Raw genomic sequence first — 16,559 nt, forward strand, 5'->3', positions numbered from 1 at the left:
CCTGGTCACTATGGGTAACTTAGCACGGCCAATCCTCCCTAACCTACACCCGAATCTATAAATTACCTTCTCAAGAATGTAATATAAATGCAGAGCTTTTCTAAGAAAAATGTCAGTCTGACTCAACATTGCGACATAGACAGAATTCACACCTATTGTCTCTACTTATAAATAGGGCAACGTCTCTTCGAAATGTAGATTCATTTAGATATAACTGCGTCACTTTACATATGAAGATATCCCTTTGAATGTGGCACATACCTTTGAAATGTAATCTCGTCCATTTAAACCTCTTTATTTGCAGAAATACCCGTTAAAATGTCCACGTCCCTTTATAATGCAGATTGCCCCCTTTAGATATGAAGCCGTTCCGTTAGATGTCGGAATATCTGTTTAAATTGAGCCGTGAGCTTTCCCAATGTAGACAGGGCTCCTGGAAACGTGGCAGTGTCCCCCCTGCAGCTGCAGAGCGAGACAGGAGAGTTTGTTTTTGTGAATGAGCAGTTGTAGCGCGAGGTGGCTGTTGCTTGGTGACGGTGAGGCTCCCCCGGCCCCGCCCATCCCCCGTGCAGACGTCACGCGGGGGCGACGGCGGTTGGGAGGAGAAGTCGCTCGAGCGGGGAAGCGGCGGGAGGGCGGCCGTTAGGAAAATGGCGCCGTGCGGCCCGGGGCAGACACCCGTCACTGGGCACCGCCGCCTTCCTGGCGCAGCTGCTGTGTCACGGCCACACCGGCCGGCTGTACAGCAGGCAGGAGCCGGTGAGCATTCTGGAGGCGGATGGGGTTAAGGGCCTGCTTGGGAACTCGTCGGCCGCCTGGGTGGTGGAGTTCTACTGGTCGTGGGGCGGCCCCTGTGTCAACTATGGGGCCACCTGGAAGGTACTGGGCCCGGGAGGTGAAAGGTGAGGCAGGTTGGGGGGGGGACGGAGGGGAAGGAATGTGGGGCCTGTCCTGTCATCGTGACATTTTACACTCACTTTCCATCTGCTTTTACAGGCGCTTGTGCTGTTTCCCCCTCACTGTGTTTAATCCTTGTGCTGTTTCCCCCTTCACTGTTTGTTTAATCCTTGTGCTGTTTACCCCTCACTGTTTGTTTAATCCTTGTGCTGTTTACCCCTCACTGTTTGTTTAATCCTTGTGCTGTTTGCCCCTCACTGTTTGTTTTAATCCTTGTGCTGTTTGCCCCTCACTGTTTGTTTTAATCCTTGTGCTGTTTGCCCCTCACTGTTTGTTTTAATCCTTGTGCTGTTTGCCCCTCACTGTTTGTTTTAATCCTTGTGCTGTTTGCCCCTCACTGTTTGTTTAATCCTTGTGCTGTTTCCCCCTCACTGTTTTTTTAATCCTTGTGCTGTTTGCTCTTTGCTGTTACTTGTGCAATTGTTGAGGGTAGTGTGTAAATACTAGTGAAGGAGATTATGCACCAGCATGTATATGTTCCTCAGTCATTGAAGGGGCAGGACCTGTTGAGAATGGTTAGTAAAGCATGTTGTGCACTAAGCCTTGTTAACATGGATATAGTTTGTTATTTGGGAAAATAGACTTTATTATTTAAAGTCACAGATGTACAGCACGGAAACAGACCCGTTTGATCCAACCTGTCCATGCCAACCAGATATCCTAAATTGATCTAGTCCCATTTGCCAACTCTTGGCTCATATCCCACTAATCCCTTCCTATTCATATACCCATCCAGATGTGTTTTAAGTGATGTAATTATACCGGCTTCCACTACTTCCTCTGGCAGTTCATTCCATACGTGCACCACCCTCTGCACAGAAACGATGCCCCTGAGGTACCTTTCTGCTCTCGCCCTAAACCTATGCCCTCTAGTTGTGAATCTCACCCCAACACTGAGGAAAAGACATAAAAACATTGAGCAGCCAGACAAATGCAAAAGCAATCAAATATTGAGCCACATGGAAAAAAAAATTATGTCTCTACCCTTTTTGTTCTCCCATAGGAATTTGGACACTTAAAATCTGTCAATGACACCAGTATTGCTACAGTGCATATTGTGTACACTCCTCAGTGTCAACAAGCAGGGCACATGTTTGCCAGTGTCACCAAAACATTGGGCATGTTCCTCGCTGTTGGCAGAAAAGGGGCGAGACCTACGTTTGATGGAGAAATAAGGAGCACTGGAGGACCGGAGGGAGAATTGTCGTCCTGCCATTCGGAACTCCCCTATTGGTGAATGTGGAAGTTGGACCATGAGGTTCTGAAGCTCCTGCTCATCCTCTCTCTGAATGAAGATTGAGCTTCACCTCAGACTGCAACTTCTTTCCTCCGTCCAACATCTGAGAGTACGGCACTCTCTTTTCTCACCCCCATTTCCATTTATGTTTCATTCTGAGGTTCAGTTGTTGACTTGGAGCAACTGAAAGGAATGGGAGTGAATCCAGCGAGGGGACAGGCTCTGGGAAAGTTAGTCCAGGCCTTTGTTCTCAACTGGCAAAATAGACAGGCAGGAGACTGAAAGAACGCAGCAAGCCAGGCAGTATCAGGAGGTGGAGAAGTCGAGGTATCTGGTGTAACCCTTGTTCAGGACTGGGGGTGGGTATAGGGAGAGCTGTGGAACAAGGGTGTGCTGGGGGCAGGGTATTGAAGTGGGGATAGGTGGAGACAGGTAGAGGGTACAATAGACAATAGGTGCAGGAGTAGGCTATTCTGCCCTTTGAGCCAGCACCACCATTCATTGTGATAATGGCTGATCATCCTCAATCAATATCCTGTTCCTGCCTTATCCCCATAACCTGGTACGACCTGGTTGGTGAATCGGAGGAAGGAATCTAGTTGGCAGGGAAGAATGGAAGGGGCTGGGAAGTGACTTGGGGGATGGGATGGGAGATTATTTGAAATTGGAGAACTCAGTGTTGAGTCCTCCGGGCTGTTGACTGCTCAGACAGAAGATGAGGTTTTGTTCCTCCAATTTGTGGTTTGGTTTGTTGTGGAAGGGGAGTGGGAAGGGGCATTAAAATGGGTAGAGATTGGGAAGTCCGCTCAGCCTCTGCGGACCCGGCTGTGATGCTCAGCAAACCGTTCCCCAAGTTTACGCTCGGTCTCCCCGATGTAGAGAAGACCACAATTGGCAAAGCACAGCAGGTCAAGTAGCATCCGAGAAGTAGGACGTCGACGTTTTGGGCACAAGCCCTTCATCAAGAATGATGCATGGATGTTCAGAGGGGCATCAGTGTCCTTCTGTGCCAGTTGTCAGACAGGTGCAGCAGGCAAGGAGCAAGGCAAGTGGTGTATTAGCAAGAGGAATTAAGTTCAGAAGTGGGGATGTCTTCCTGCAGTTAGGGGGTCATTGAATATATTCAAGGCTGAGTTCATCTGATTTTTATGTGAATGTTTATGGGGAAGGCAAGAAAATGGTTTTAAGACTAGTATAGGACCGAGTTACAGAGCCATACAGCACAGAAACAGACCCTTCAGTCCAACTAGTCCATGCTGACTATGTTCTCAAACTAAACCAGTCCCACCTGCCAGTTTTTTGGCCCTTATCCCTCCAAACCTTTCCTATTCATGAACTTATCCAAATGTCTTTTAATCGTCGTTACTGTACCTGCATCCACCACTTCCTTGAGACATTTAGTCCACATGTGAACCACTCTGCATAAAACAAATTGTGCCCTTCAAGTCTTTTTAAAATCTCTTTCTCCTGTCATCATCAAAATTTGCTCCCTAATCTTGAAACCCCAACCTTAGGGGAAGGACACCCGTCGTTCACCTCATCTCTCCCCTCATGATTTTATAAACCTTGATAAGGTCACATCTCCTCCTCCTATGGGCCAGTGAAAAAGTCCCAGACCATCCACCTAGATGCAGGTAGATCCATATCCAGTCATGATCGGTTCAATGCTGGTCCCAATTCTCTCGGTGTCCAGGACAGCAAGAGACCACAAGACATAGGAGCAGAAATTAGGCCATCAGGTCTGCTCATTCCATTCAATCGTGGCTGATAAGTTTCTCAGTTACATTCTTCCGCTATAAGCAAAGTGAAAATGGAGGGAGAGAGTGTGGGATGGAGATTTTCAGCTTCCGGGGAATAAGAGAGGAAAGAGTTCACTATAAATTGGAATTTATGGGATCGGCTGATGAACCGAGGAGTGGTGGGTGGTGGGCGCCTCGAATGCATCGCCAGTGGAGGCAGTCGGGATGGGATCGATAGCGTCATTTAAGATGTATCTAGACAGAGACATGAATGGGCAAGGAGCAGAGGGATACAGATCCTTAGAAAATAGGCGGCAGGTTTAGATAGAGTATCTCGATCAGCATAGCCTTGGAGGGCTGAAGGGCCTGTTCCTGTGCTGTAAGGTTCGTTGCTCTCTTTATAGAGGTTTACAAAACCATGAGGGGCGTAGATAAGGTGATTGGCATGTGTCGTTTCAAGATTAGGCTGCAAATTAAGGTGAGAGGAGAAAGATTTAAAAGTTGGAGTTTAATTTAGAGAAATCAGAGATTTGCATTTTGGTCAAGCGATCCAGGCAGGACTGACACAGTTAAGGGGAGTGTTGCAGAATAAAGAGACCTTGGAGTGCTGGAGTCTCAGGTGGACAGAGTAGTGAAGGTGGCATTTGGTTTGCTTTCCTTCATTGCTCATAGCATTGAGTATAGGAGTTGTGAGATCATGTTATACACACTTCCCACTCGAACGTGTTATCTAACTGCTTAACTGTTTTTAGTGAATATAATCCACACCTCCCGCCGCTGCCATAACGTGGTTTGTTTGGAAGCCCTAGCTTTCGGAGTGATTAGATTTATTTTAGATTTTATTACTTACAGTGTGGAAACAGGCCCTTCAGCCCAAACCGACCCTTCGAAGAGCAACCCACCCAGACCCATTCCCCAACATTTACCCCTTCACCTAACACTACAGGCAAATTAGCGTGGCCACTTCACCTAACATCTTTGGACTGTGGGAGGAAACCCAAGCAGACACTGGAAGAATGTGCAAACTCCACACTGACAGTTGCCCAAGGTGGGAATTGAACCCGGATCTCTGAAGTGCTGCTACTGCTGCTTCAGGTGGTTGTGGGGAATAAGATCATGATTAGACTATTTATAGCCAACAGAGTCCAGTTCATGGAGATGTGATACATTAAACAATTTAGATTAAATCTTTCATCTTTTAGAATGGGGTTCTGTTCTTTGGTATGTTAATCCCAGAACCTGTTTTCAGTAACTTTCTCAAGAACGTAATTTAAATGCAGAGCTTTTCTATCAAAAATGTCAGGCTGACTCGACATTGGGACCCAGACAGAATTCACACCTACTGGTGGGTAGGCTGGGACTTTTTTCACTGGAGCACAAGAGGTTGAAAGGTGAAGGTATCGGGTGCCTCATTAGCAAGTTTGCAGATGGCACTCAGATTGATGGAATATCAGATAGTGAAGGGGACTGTCAGACGATACAGCAGAATGTAGATTGGAGAGTTGGGAAGAGAAATGGCAGATGGAGTTCAATCCAGACAAATGCGAGGTGATGCATTTTGGAAGATGCAATTCAAGAGCGAGCTCTACATAAATGGAAAGGTCCTGGGGGAAATTGATGTACAGAGAGATCTGGGTGTTCAGGTCTTTTGTTCTCTGAAGGTGGCAACGCATGTCAGTAGAGTGGTCAAGGCAGTATACAACATGCGTTCCATCATCGGACGGATTGAGTAAAAGAGCTGGCAGGTCATGTTAAAGTTATATAAGATTTTGGTTTGGCGCATTTGGAATACTGCGTACAATTCCGGTCGCCAGATTTCCAAAAGGATGTGGATACTTTTGGAGAGAGTGCAGAGGAGGTTCACCAGGATGTTGCCTGTTATGGAGAGCGCGAGCTATGAGGAGAGGTTGAGTACATTAGGATTATTTTCATTGGAAATAAGGAGGTTGAGGGGGGGTCCTGATTGAGGCCTAAAAACCATGAGGGGTGTAAACAGGGGTGGATAGTAAGAATTATTTTCCCAGAGGGGAAGACTTAATTACTCAGGGTCACAAGTTCAAAGTGAGAGGGGAAAGGTTTGAGGGAGATATACATGGAAAGTTCTTTACACAGAGGGTGGTGGGCGCCTCGAATGCATCGCCAGTGGAGGCAGTCGGGGTGGGATCGATAGCGTCATTTAAGATGTATCTAGACAGAGACATGAATGGGCAAGGAGCAGAGGGATACAGATCCTTAGAAAATAGGCGGCAGGTTTAGATAGAGTATCTCGATCAGCATAGCCTTGGAGGGCTGAAGGGCCTGTTCCTGTGCTGTAAGGTTCGTTGCTCTCTTTATAGAGGTTTACAAAACCATGAGGGGCGTAGATAAGGTGATTGGCATGTGTCGTTTCAAGATTAGGCTGCAAATTAAGGTGAGAGGAGAAAGATTTAAAAAATACATGAGGAGCACCTCTTTTTTTAAACAGTGGTTTGTGTGGAATGAATGTCCAGAGGAAATGGTGGATGCAGGTTGAGTAACAACGTTTAAAAGACATTTGGATTAGTACATGAATAGGAAAGGTTCAGAGGAATATGGGCCAAACACAGGCAGGTGGGACTAGTTTAGTTTGTGAATATAGTCAGCATGGACTAGTTGGGCTAAAGGGTCTGTTCTGTGCTGTATGACTCTAACTGTTCTGTACTGGTCTTAAAACCATTTTACTTGCCTTCCCCCATAAACATCCACTTCATGGTTGTTCCAAAATCAGATGAACTCAGCCTTGAATATATTCAATGACCCCCTAACTGCAGGAAGACATCCCTACTTCTGAAATCAATTCCTCTTGCTAATATACCACTTGCCTTGCTGATTGTTTGCTGCATCCGTCTGACAACTGGCAGTGACTGGTGTGGAAGGACGCTGAGGCCACTTTTTACATCCACACATCATTCCTGAGGAAGGGCTCGTGCCTGAAACGTCGATTCTCCTGCTCCTCGGATGCTGTCTGACCTCCTGTGCTTTTCCAGTGCCACACTTCTCGAGATTCATCTCCAGCATCTGCAGTCCTCACTTTCTCCACATCCCGATATGTCACCATTTAAACAACGTACCTGTTTTTTGGCAGTTATTTTTGCATAACCGAGGTTATAACTTCACACTGTGGGACTGTATTTGCTGTGCGTTTGAGACACAGACCTGGACCAACGTTTCCCGACTCTGACCCCTCCCTGGATTCACTCGCTTTCTTTTCAGTTGCTGCAAGTCAACAATTTAACCCCAGAATGAAAAAATGAAATGGTAAAGACAGTGCCGTACTCAGATGGCGGATAGAGGAAGGAAGTTGCGGTCTGAGGTGAAGCTCGTTCTTCGTTTGGAGAGGAGGAGCAGCAGCAGCTTCAGAACCTGATGGTCCATCTTCCGCATTCAGACAATTGGGGAGTTCTGATTGGCAGGAGGACCAGGTTCCTTGTCTGGCTTCTCATTGGTCCATCTGAAGAAGGGTTTGCACTGTTTCTGCAGACAGAGCATGCGCGGCTTTTGCTGAACCAGCATAGAGTCAGAAGTGTACAGCATGGAAACAGACCCTTCGGTCCAACCCGTCCATGCCGACCAGATATCTCAACCCAATCTAGTCCCGCCCCTCAACACCTGGCCCAATCCCTCCAAACCTTTCCTATTCATATACCCATTCAAATGCCTCTTAAATGTTGCATTCGTATCAGCCTCCACCACTTCCTCTGGCAGCTCATTGCATACACGTACCACCCTCTGTGTGAAAAAATTGCCCCGTAGGTCTCTTTTATATCTTTACCCTCTCACCCTAAACCTATGCCCTCTAGTTCTGGACTCCCCAACCCAAGGGAAAAAACTTTGTCTATTTATCTTGTCCATGCCCCTCATAATTTTGTAAATCTTTATAAGGTCACCCCTCAGCCTCTGACACTCCAGGGAAAACAGCCCCAGCCTGTTCAGCCTCTCCCTCTAACTGTACCTCTTCTGCTCGCATCCAAATCATTTATGTAAATGACAAAAAGTAGAGGACTGAGCACCGATCCTTGTGGCACTCCACTAGTCGCAGACCTCCAGTCTGAAAAACAACCCTCCACCACCACCCTCTGTCTTCTACCTTTGAGCCAGTTCTGTATCCAAATGGCTAGTTCTCTCTGTATTCCTTGAGATCTCACCTTGCTAATCAGTTTCCCATGGGGAACCTTGTCAAACACCTTACTGAAGTCCATATAGATCACATTACTGCTCTGCCTTCCTCAATCCTCTTTGTTGCTTCCTCAAAAAACTCAATCAAGTTTGTGAGACATGATTTCCCACACAAAAAGCCATGTTGACTATCCCTAATCAGTCCTTGCCTTTTCAAATACATGTACATCCTGTCCCTCAGGATTCCCTCCAACAATGTGCCCACCACTGATGTCAGGCTCACTGGTCTAAAGTTCCCTGGCTTGTCCTTACCACCCTTCTTAAACAGTGGCACCACATTAGCCAACCTCCAATCTTCTGGCACCTCACCTGACATGCGCAGTATGCTGTATGGAGATGCTGTTCCTGATGAATTTAAAGTGTCCAAATGCCACAATTTCTTCCCCCCCCCCCCCCAGTCACTTGACACAACCGTGCAGGGTCCTCGCTATTTTTGATGCTCATGTTACCTAGAACCCTCATAATTATATCAATCTCAATGAGGTCACCCCTCAACCTCCTGTGCTCCAGTGAAGAGAGTCTCAGCCTCTCCTTATAACTCAAACCCTCCAGTCCTGGCAACATCCTGGTAAATCTTTACTGAACCCTCTGTAATAGTATTCTTCCTATTACAGGGCCACCAGAAGCGTTCTCAGTACTCTACAAGTGGCTTCACCAACATCCTGTACAACTTCTAAATGATGTCCCAACTCCTTTATTCAATGGTGTGAACAAATAAGGTAAGTGGGCTGAATGCCTTGTGAAGCACCCTTCCAACCAGTGATGCAACTTTCAATGAAGTATGTACCTGAACCCCCCCCCCCCCCCCCTTCCCCCAATATCCCTCTGTACAAGTCCTGCCCCTATTTTAGGAAAATGCAATCCCTCACTTTTATCTATACCTCTCTCATACGTACGCTCTCTCTCAGATGTACACACACCCTCTCACAGGCTTCTCCTCCATCACACTCCCTTTACAAAGCATGTGCACACACACACACGCGTGCACACATATAACGATGGCGTGCATTTGCAGAATAATATTTACAGATATATTCAATTTGCACAAAAAGTGCACAACATGCAGGTAGTCAGTCCATATAATATTTTATAAATTCCTAGTTTGGAAATAGAACCAGTCTGATTTAAGATTGGGATACTGCCACACCTTTCATGCATTGTCTGGGCTGAGCTGTCACCTGTTTTTAAAAAAAACCTTAAGTGATCTTGAGAATACGACTTAATAATAGTTCTGTGATGTACACATTAATGAAATAAAACCTGCAACCCATTCTAAAAGATGAAAGACTTAACAGTAATCTACATTTGTCAATATATCATATCAGTTGCATGACACTGATCTTTTGCTCTTAACTCTGTGTCTTATGATCCTGCTCCACAGCTACCCGATGAAGGAGCAGCACTCTGAAAGCTAGTGCTTCCAAATAAACCTGTTGGACTATAACCCGGTGTTGTGATTTTTAAACCTTGTCCCACCTAGTCCAACAGCAGCACCTCCACCTCCTTTCTAATGAACACAACCCATACTTCCCAGTGCTGCCAGTAAACTGCCGATGAAACGATGCAGTGCCTGCACTCCCAAAAAATTTAAACTTCTAACGAAACCAGCTACTCAGTCACTGCTCCATCTGATACACAATATTGGAAACTTAGTACAGGAGGCTGCAAGAAATGAGCAGCTTTAAAACAAAAACCGCTTGGAACTCTAAGCTTTCAATTAGAGTCTGAGTCCGGCAGAACATTCAGGTAACCTTTATTGTGTCCCAACATTGTTACAGCTTCAGATGCCCCCAGCAAAAAGGCAGAGAAAGAGTAGCTGTTTGTTAGACAGCTCAACAACAGGGGGAGGAGCAAGGGGCAGAGCAAGGCCAACAGCAGGCCCCCGCACTACACCTGCGTTACCTTGCACAGTTTACAAAAATCCCTTCCCCTTCAGAGACTCCCCACAGTGTGGAAGCAGGCCACTCGGCCCAAAGACTACACACCGATCCTCCGAAGGGTAACCCACCCACACAATTCCCCTACCCCTATTGCTCAACATTTACCCCTGACTAATGCACCTAACCTGCACAACCCTGTGCACGATATGCCAACCCAATCTCGTCCTACCTGCCAGCATGGGGCCCATATCCCTCCAGTTGCCTTTTAAGTGTTGTAATTGTACCAGCCTCCACCACTTCCTCTGGCAGCTCATTCCATACACGTACCCTCTAAATTAAAAGGTTGCCTCTTAGGTCTCTTTCATATCTTTCCCCTCTCACTGTAAACCTATGCCCTCTAGTTCTGGACTCTCTCACCCCAGGGAAAAGACTTTGTCTATCTATCCTATCCATGATCCTCATGATTTCATAAACCTCTATAAGGTCAGCCCCCAGCCTCTGACACTCCAGGGAAAACAGCCCCAGCTTGTTCTGTCTCTCCCTATAGCTCAAATCTTCCAGTCTTGGCAACATCCTTGTAAATCCTTTCTGAACCCTTAAGTTTCACAACATCTTTCTGATAGGAAGGAAACCAGAATTGCACACAATATTCCAACTGTACAGCAGTAACATGACCTCCCAACTCCTGTACTCAATATTCTGACCAAATAAAGGAAAGCATGCAAAACACCATCTTCACTATCCTATCAACATGCGACTCCACTTTCAAGGAGCTATGAACTTGCACTCCAAGGTCTCTTTGTTCAGCAACACCCCCTAGGACCTTTCCATTAGGTGTATAAGTCCTGCTAAGATTTGCTTTCCCAAAATGCAGCACCTCACATTTATCTAAATTAAATTCCATTTGCCACTTCTCAGCCCATTGGCCCATCTGATCAAGATCCCATTGTAATCTGAGGTAACCTCCTTCGCTGTCCACTACACCTTCAATTTTTATTGTCATCAGCAAACTTACTTACTATACCACTTATGCTCACATCCAAAAGGTAGTGGGCCCATTATCTATTTTCAAAGTGGAATTGACAATATATTACATGTATTGACTGCCTGCAGATTGTGCAGTCTTTCAGCAAAGTAGAATGTTTAGGGTGCAGGTTTGCTCGCTGAGCTGTAGGTTTGATATCCAGATGTTTCATTACCTGGCTAGGTAATATCATCAGTGGTGACTTCCAAGTGAAGCGAAGCTGTTGTCTCCTACTTTCTATTTATATGTTTGTCCTGGATGGGGTTCCTAGGATTTGTGGTGATATCAAAGTTATGAAGAGAGATACATATTTTGTTTAACCAAATACAATGGCAGTGCAGAGAATTTCAGAAAATTGCAATAAATATTTACTTTTTACCCCTAATTCAACTCATTTAAGAATTTCAAATTGAATCTGAGCTAACTTGAGAGCAAATGGCAACATTCGTTTGTTAATAGACTCATCATAAATTATGAAAGATCACTTTTATCTAAGTCACAATGTTTAATCCCAAATGGAGCAATTAAGTGCAAAGTTACTTTCAACCATTTAATAAAACACTGCAAATTTTATTTCATATGAAAATACATTCATTTTATAATTTGGATAAGATCTTTACAAAGGAAATATACTAAACAAAATAGCTTTCCTGGGTATCAATATTGACAACAGATATGCAGCTATTATTTGGCAATTGACCAACTAATTGAAATAATTTCAGAATAAATGAGCTGCTTCATTATTATACATTGAGATATTTTATATCTTGGCTCTCACCCAAGTATTCTCCGAAGGAAAAAATGCATCTGGATGGCGACATGAATAGGAATAATTCAGAGGGATATGGGCCAAATGCTGGCAAATGGGTCACTAGATTAATTTAGGATATCTGGTTGGCCTGGACTGAAGGGTTTGTTTCTGTGTGCTCATTACAGACGCCCCTCTTCTGGGATCCCCATACCAGCTGTTATTTTCATGAAATAATCTGACAATTGTTGACTTCCATCAACCTATTCCATCCAGAGAAATTTCCTCTCTCTGCAAAGTGTGGTTCACGTTGGCAAATTCAATCCTCCTCCGGTCCTCAGGAACACAATCTATAATGCGCAACGTTCTCAATACCTGTTTAACGTTCAGTGGGGAAACTATTTTCAGTCCAACAGGTAAACAGAATTCCTCCGAAATGTTTTTGGCAAATGCACTGCTCCCACGAGAGCTCATGGGCCCTCAGTTCAAAGCTTTCAACAGCTTTTTTTCTCATTTCCCCGCCTTCCCAGGATGCAGAATTTCTCCCACCAGAAATTGTTTGCCCTGAAAAAAATCCAGCAGGAACATGATTATGGAGCTATCAGTAAAAATGCTTCATTTGGCTCAACCAAGGTTAGAAATGGAAGAACATCTCTGTTCAAAGTTACTGTTCATTTGCCCTTTCAAAAATTCCTTGAATTTAAGGTGTTTAGATTAGATTAGATTAGATTTGATTAGATTAGATTACTTTACAGTGTGGAAACAGGCCCTTTAGCCCAACAAGTCCACACCGACCCGCCGAAGCGCAACCCACCCATACCCCTACATTTACCCCTTATCTAACACTACGGACAATTTAGCATGGCCGATTCACCTGACCCTGCACATCTTTGGACTGTGGGAGGAAACCGGAGCACCCGGAGGAAACCCACGCAGACACGGGGAGAATGTGCAAACTCCACACAGTCAGTCGCCTGAGGCGGGAATTGAACCCGGGTCTCTGGCGCTGTGAGGCAGCAGTGCTAACCACTGTGCCACTGTGCCGCCCACCGTGTTCCATTGTAGCATTTAATTATGATCCATTAAAAGCAGTATCCAGTCTCATCTGAGTGAGGAACCGACTCAACAAGCAAAATAACTTTTCTCTCTGCTCTTTAGATGTGACAACCTCTCCCTCTCTGTTGATGCAACAGGATTACCAGAGCTGGAAGTACCACTCTCGGAATATAATTGCTGATTGACAGTTTACTTGAACTGCTTAACATAAGGATATAAAAGCTGCTAGCCCGATCTCGCACAAAAACAAACTGTTCACCCGTGCCTGTGCAGAGGAGAAATTTCACTTGGAATAGATCACAAAATAAGAACTCTTACCAGTCCCACAACTCATGTGTTTCCCATGGACAAAGCTAAACATCACACAACACCAGGTTATAATCCAGCAGGTTTGTTTGGAAGCACTAGCTTTCGGAGCGCCGCTCCTTCATCAGGTAGTTGTGGAGAATGAGATCATGATCACAATTTATATCCAAAGGAGTCTATGGTCATGGAAATGTGACACATCAATCAATTTTAGATTAAATCCTTCATCTTTTAGAATAGGTTTCTGCTCTTTGGTTTGTTAATCCCAGAACTTCCTTTTTGTTACCTTCTCAAGAATGTCATTCAAATGCAGAGCTTTTCTAACAATAAGTGTGAATTCTGTCTGCGCCCGAATGTTGAGTCAGACTAACATTTTTCTTAGAGAAAAACTCTACATTTAAATTACATTTTTGAGAAGGTAATTTACAGATTAGGGTGTAGAGGTTAGGGTGGATAGGCTGTGCTAAATTACCCATAGTGACCAGGGATGTGAAACGTAGGGTGGATTGGCCATGGGAAATACGGAGTAAGGGGGTGGGTATGTGTGGGATGCTGTTCAGAGGGCCAGTGTGGAATAGATGGGCTGAATGGCCTGTTTCCACATTGTTGGGATTCTATGACTCCCACCATAAAGGAGCATTTTATCTGCATCTATCCTGTCAAGCCCCTTTCAGAATTCTACTGGTTTCAATAAGATCACTTCTGGTTCAGACAGGTAGACAGCACAGAAATAGACCCTTTGGTCCAACTCATCCATGGCGACCAGGGTTCCCAAACTAAACTAGCCTCACTTGCCTGCGTTTGGCCCAAATCCCTCTAAACCTTTCTATTCAGGTACCCATCCAAATGTCGTTTAGACTTTGTAAACGTACCTGCATTGACCACATCCTCAGCAAGTTCATTCCACGTGTAAACCTCCCTCTGTCAAAACGTTGCCCCTCGGGTTCCTTTTAAATCTCTCTCCTCTCACTTTAAAGAAATATCCCCCCTAGTCTTGAGCTCCCCAACGCTAAGGAAGAGCCTTTGCTATTCACCTTACCTCCACTCCTCATGATTTTATCAATCTCAATAATGTCACCCCCCAACCTCCTGTGCTCCAGTGAAAAAAGTCCTAGCCTCTCATTATAACTCAAACCCTCCAGTCCTGGCAACATCCTGGGAAATCTTTACCGAACCCTCTCTAATAGTATTCTTCCTATTACAGGGACACGAGAACCATACTCAGTACTCTGAAAGTGGCCTCACCAACATCCTGTACAACCTCAACATGATGTCCCAACTCCTATACTCAATGGGGTGAACAATGAAGGCAAGTGTGCTAAACGCCTTCTTAACCACCCTGTCTCGCAGTGAAGCAACTTTGAAAGAACGGTATACCTGAACCCCACCATGTCTCTCTCTTACAGCATGACACAGGGCCCTACCATTAACTGTACAAGTCCTGACCTTCCTTGCTTTAGCAAAACGCAAGCCCTTGCTTTTATTCATACCTCACTCATACACACGTGCTCTCTCAGACATGCACACATACACCCCCAACACATTTACAGGCATATACTCCATCACACTCTTATGTGCACTCATGCATAAACTCACATATCACTTTTTGGGCAAATTTGTATTGGCAGAATTATGTTTGCAGATACATTCAATTTTGCTCAAAAAGTGCACAGTCTGCAGGCAGTCAATCCATGTAATATTTTATAAATTCCTACTTTGGAAATAGAACCAGTCTGATTCAAAATTGGGACATTGACAGACTCGAACTTCAAACCTTTATCGGGCTGTCTGGGCTGAGTTGTCACTTTTTTAAAAAAAAAACTTAAGTCATCTTGAGAATGTGAATCAAAAGATGTTCTGGGATTTACATATTAATGAACTGAAACCTGCAACGCATTCTAAAAGGTGAAAGACTTAACAGCAATCTTGGTTTGTTCAATATATCCTATCAGTTGCATGACACTGTGATCTTTTGCTATAAAATCTGTGTCTTTTGATCCTGCTCCACAGCTACCCGATGAAGGAGCAGTGCTCCAAAAGCTCACACTTCCAAATAAACCTGTTGGACTATAACCTGGTGTTGTGTGATTTTTAACTTCATCCAGGAGAGTCCACCACCGGCTCCTCCACATCATTTCTAGTGAGTACAGCCCACACCTCCCAATGCTGCCAGTAAACTTTACAACGCCGATGAAATGACACACTATGCGCTCCTGAAAAATTCACAATTTCTAACGAAACTGGCTGCTCCTTCACTGATCCATCTGATACGCCACATTGGAAGCTTAGTGCAGGAAGCTGAAAGAAATGAGCAGCTATAAAACAAAAACCTTGGAGCTCAAAGCTTTCAATGAGAGTCTGAGCTGGGGGTAAATTCAGATAACTTTTCTTGAGATCCAAGTTTGTTACAGCTTCAAGCCCCCTCAGCAAAAAGGCAAAGAAAAAGTAGCTGCTTTTTAAACAGTTCAAGGTCAAAACGCACATGCTACCCCACCACCCCCCTACCCACCTCACTTCTTTACTATTGGTCACCACCAAGTTGTCCCTTTGTAATTGGATCCTTGGTACAGCCTTAACCTGGAGGAAGTGTTGCCTCACTCGGCAATTTCAACCCATACCCTGTATCGCACCATCTGCTGCAGTGGGATTCAAACCCGGGAGCCCCTGGAACTGGGTTGATAGTCCAGTCGATACTGGCACTCAGCCATCGTGCCTTAAATCCCCCTGCAATGGTACATAAACTCCCTGGTACCTCTGCAGGTTGGTAGAGCTGGTGAAGCCCTTCCGGCACAGGGGGCAGCTGAAGGGCCTCTACCCCATGCGGACCCGCTGGTGCCTCAGCAGGGTGGAGGAATCGCTGAAGGCCTTCCTGCACACTGGGCAGCTGAAGGGCGTCTCCCCAGTGTGGATCCGCTGGTGGGTGAGCAGGGTGGAGGAACTGCTGAAGCCCTTCCCGCAGATGGGACAGGGGAACGGGCTATCCCTGGTGTGGCTGCACCGATGAGTCTCCAGGACAGATGGGACACAGAAGCTTTTCCTGCAGTCGCCACACTTCCACCGTTTCTCCACGGGGCTGGATTCCTCAGGTTTCTCCATGGCCGAAGCTTCAGTTACACACAAATGCGTGTGGAGCCCCTCCCCACCGTGAATTCCTCTTCCCAGGCCGTATAACTGTTTCAGGCTCAGCACTCAGTGCGCTGCAACAGTAGGGTCTCTCATCCAGTCCCACTGATGCTGAAAACTTACTCAAACAGGAACCAAAATGCTTTGCTCCTTCTCACAGAATCATAGTTGAAAATCGTTGCGGTACCGATGGATTGAGTGACTGTCAGACATTGACGTCAAAGTGAGGACTGCAGATGCTGGAGAGTCAGTGTCGAAAAGTGTGCTGCTGGAAAAGCACAACAGGTCAGGCAGC

At 45.4% G+C, this 16,559-nt stretch overlaps 1 protein-coding gene and 1 long non-coding RNA gene across 3 annotated transcripts in view; one reads left to right on the top strand and one right to left on the bottom strand.

Annotated features, from left to right (window-relative positions):
• LOC148144204 (uncharacterized) overlaps positions 1 to 16,559 on the bottom strand; it is a 443,218-nt gene that overhangs the window by 407,408 nt on the left and 19,251 nt on the right. The gene's annotated exons all lie outside the window — the stretch shown is intronic.
• On the top strand, positions 621 to 15,208 carry LOC148144213 (uncharacterized). 2 transcript variants are annotated; one of them, XR_015751412.1, is made up of 3 exons: positions 621 to 902; positions 8,742 to 8,846; positions 14,346 to 15,208. It is a non-coding gene; the product is annotated as an uncharacterized LOC148144213 (long non-coding RNA). The 2 variants fall into 2 exon arrangements; XR_015751413.1 differs by lacking the exon at positions 14,346 to 15,208 and adding an exon at positions 12,938 to 13,287.

Source organism: Chiloscyllium plagiosum, unplaced genomic scaffold (genome assembly GCF_037043375.1).
Source record: "Chiloscyllium plagiosum isolate Xiang-an unplaced genomic scaffold, Cpla_swu_hap1 HiC_scaffold_27, whole genome shotgun sequence".
NCBI lineage: Eukaryota > Metazoa > Chordata > Chondrichthyes > Orectolobiformes > Hemiscylliidae > Chiloscyllium > Chiloscyllium plagiosum.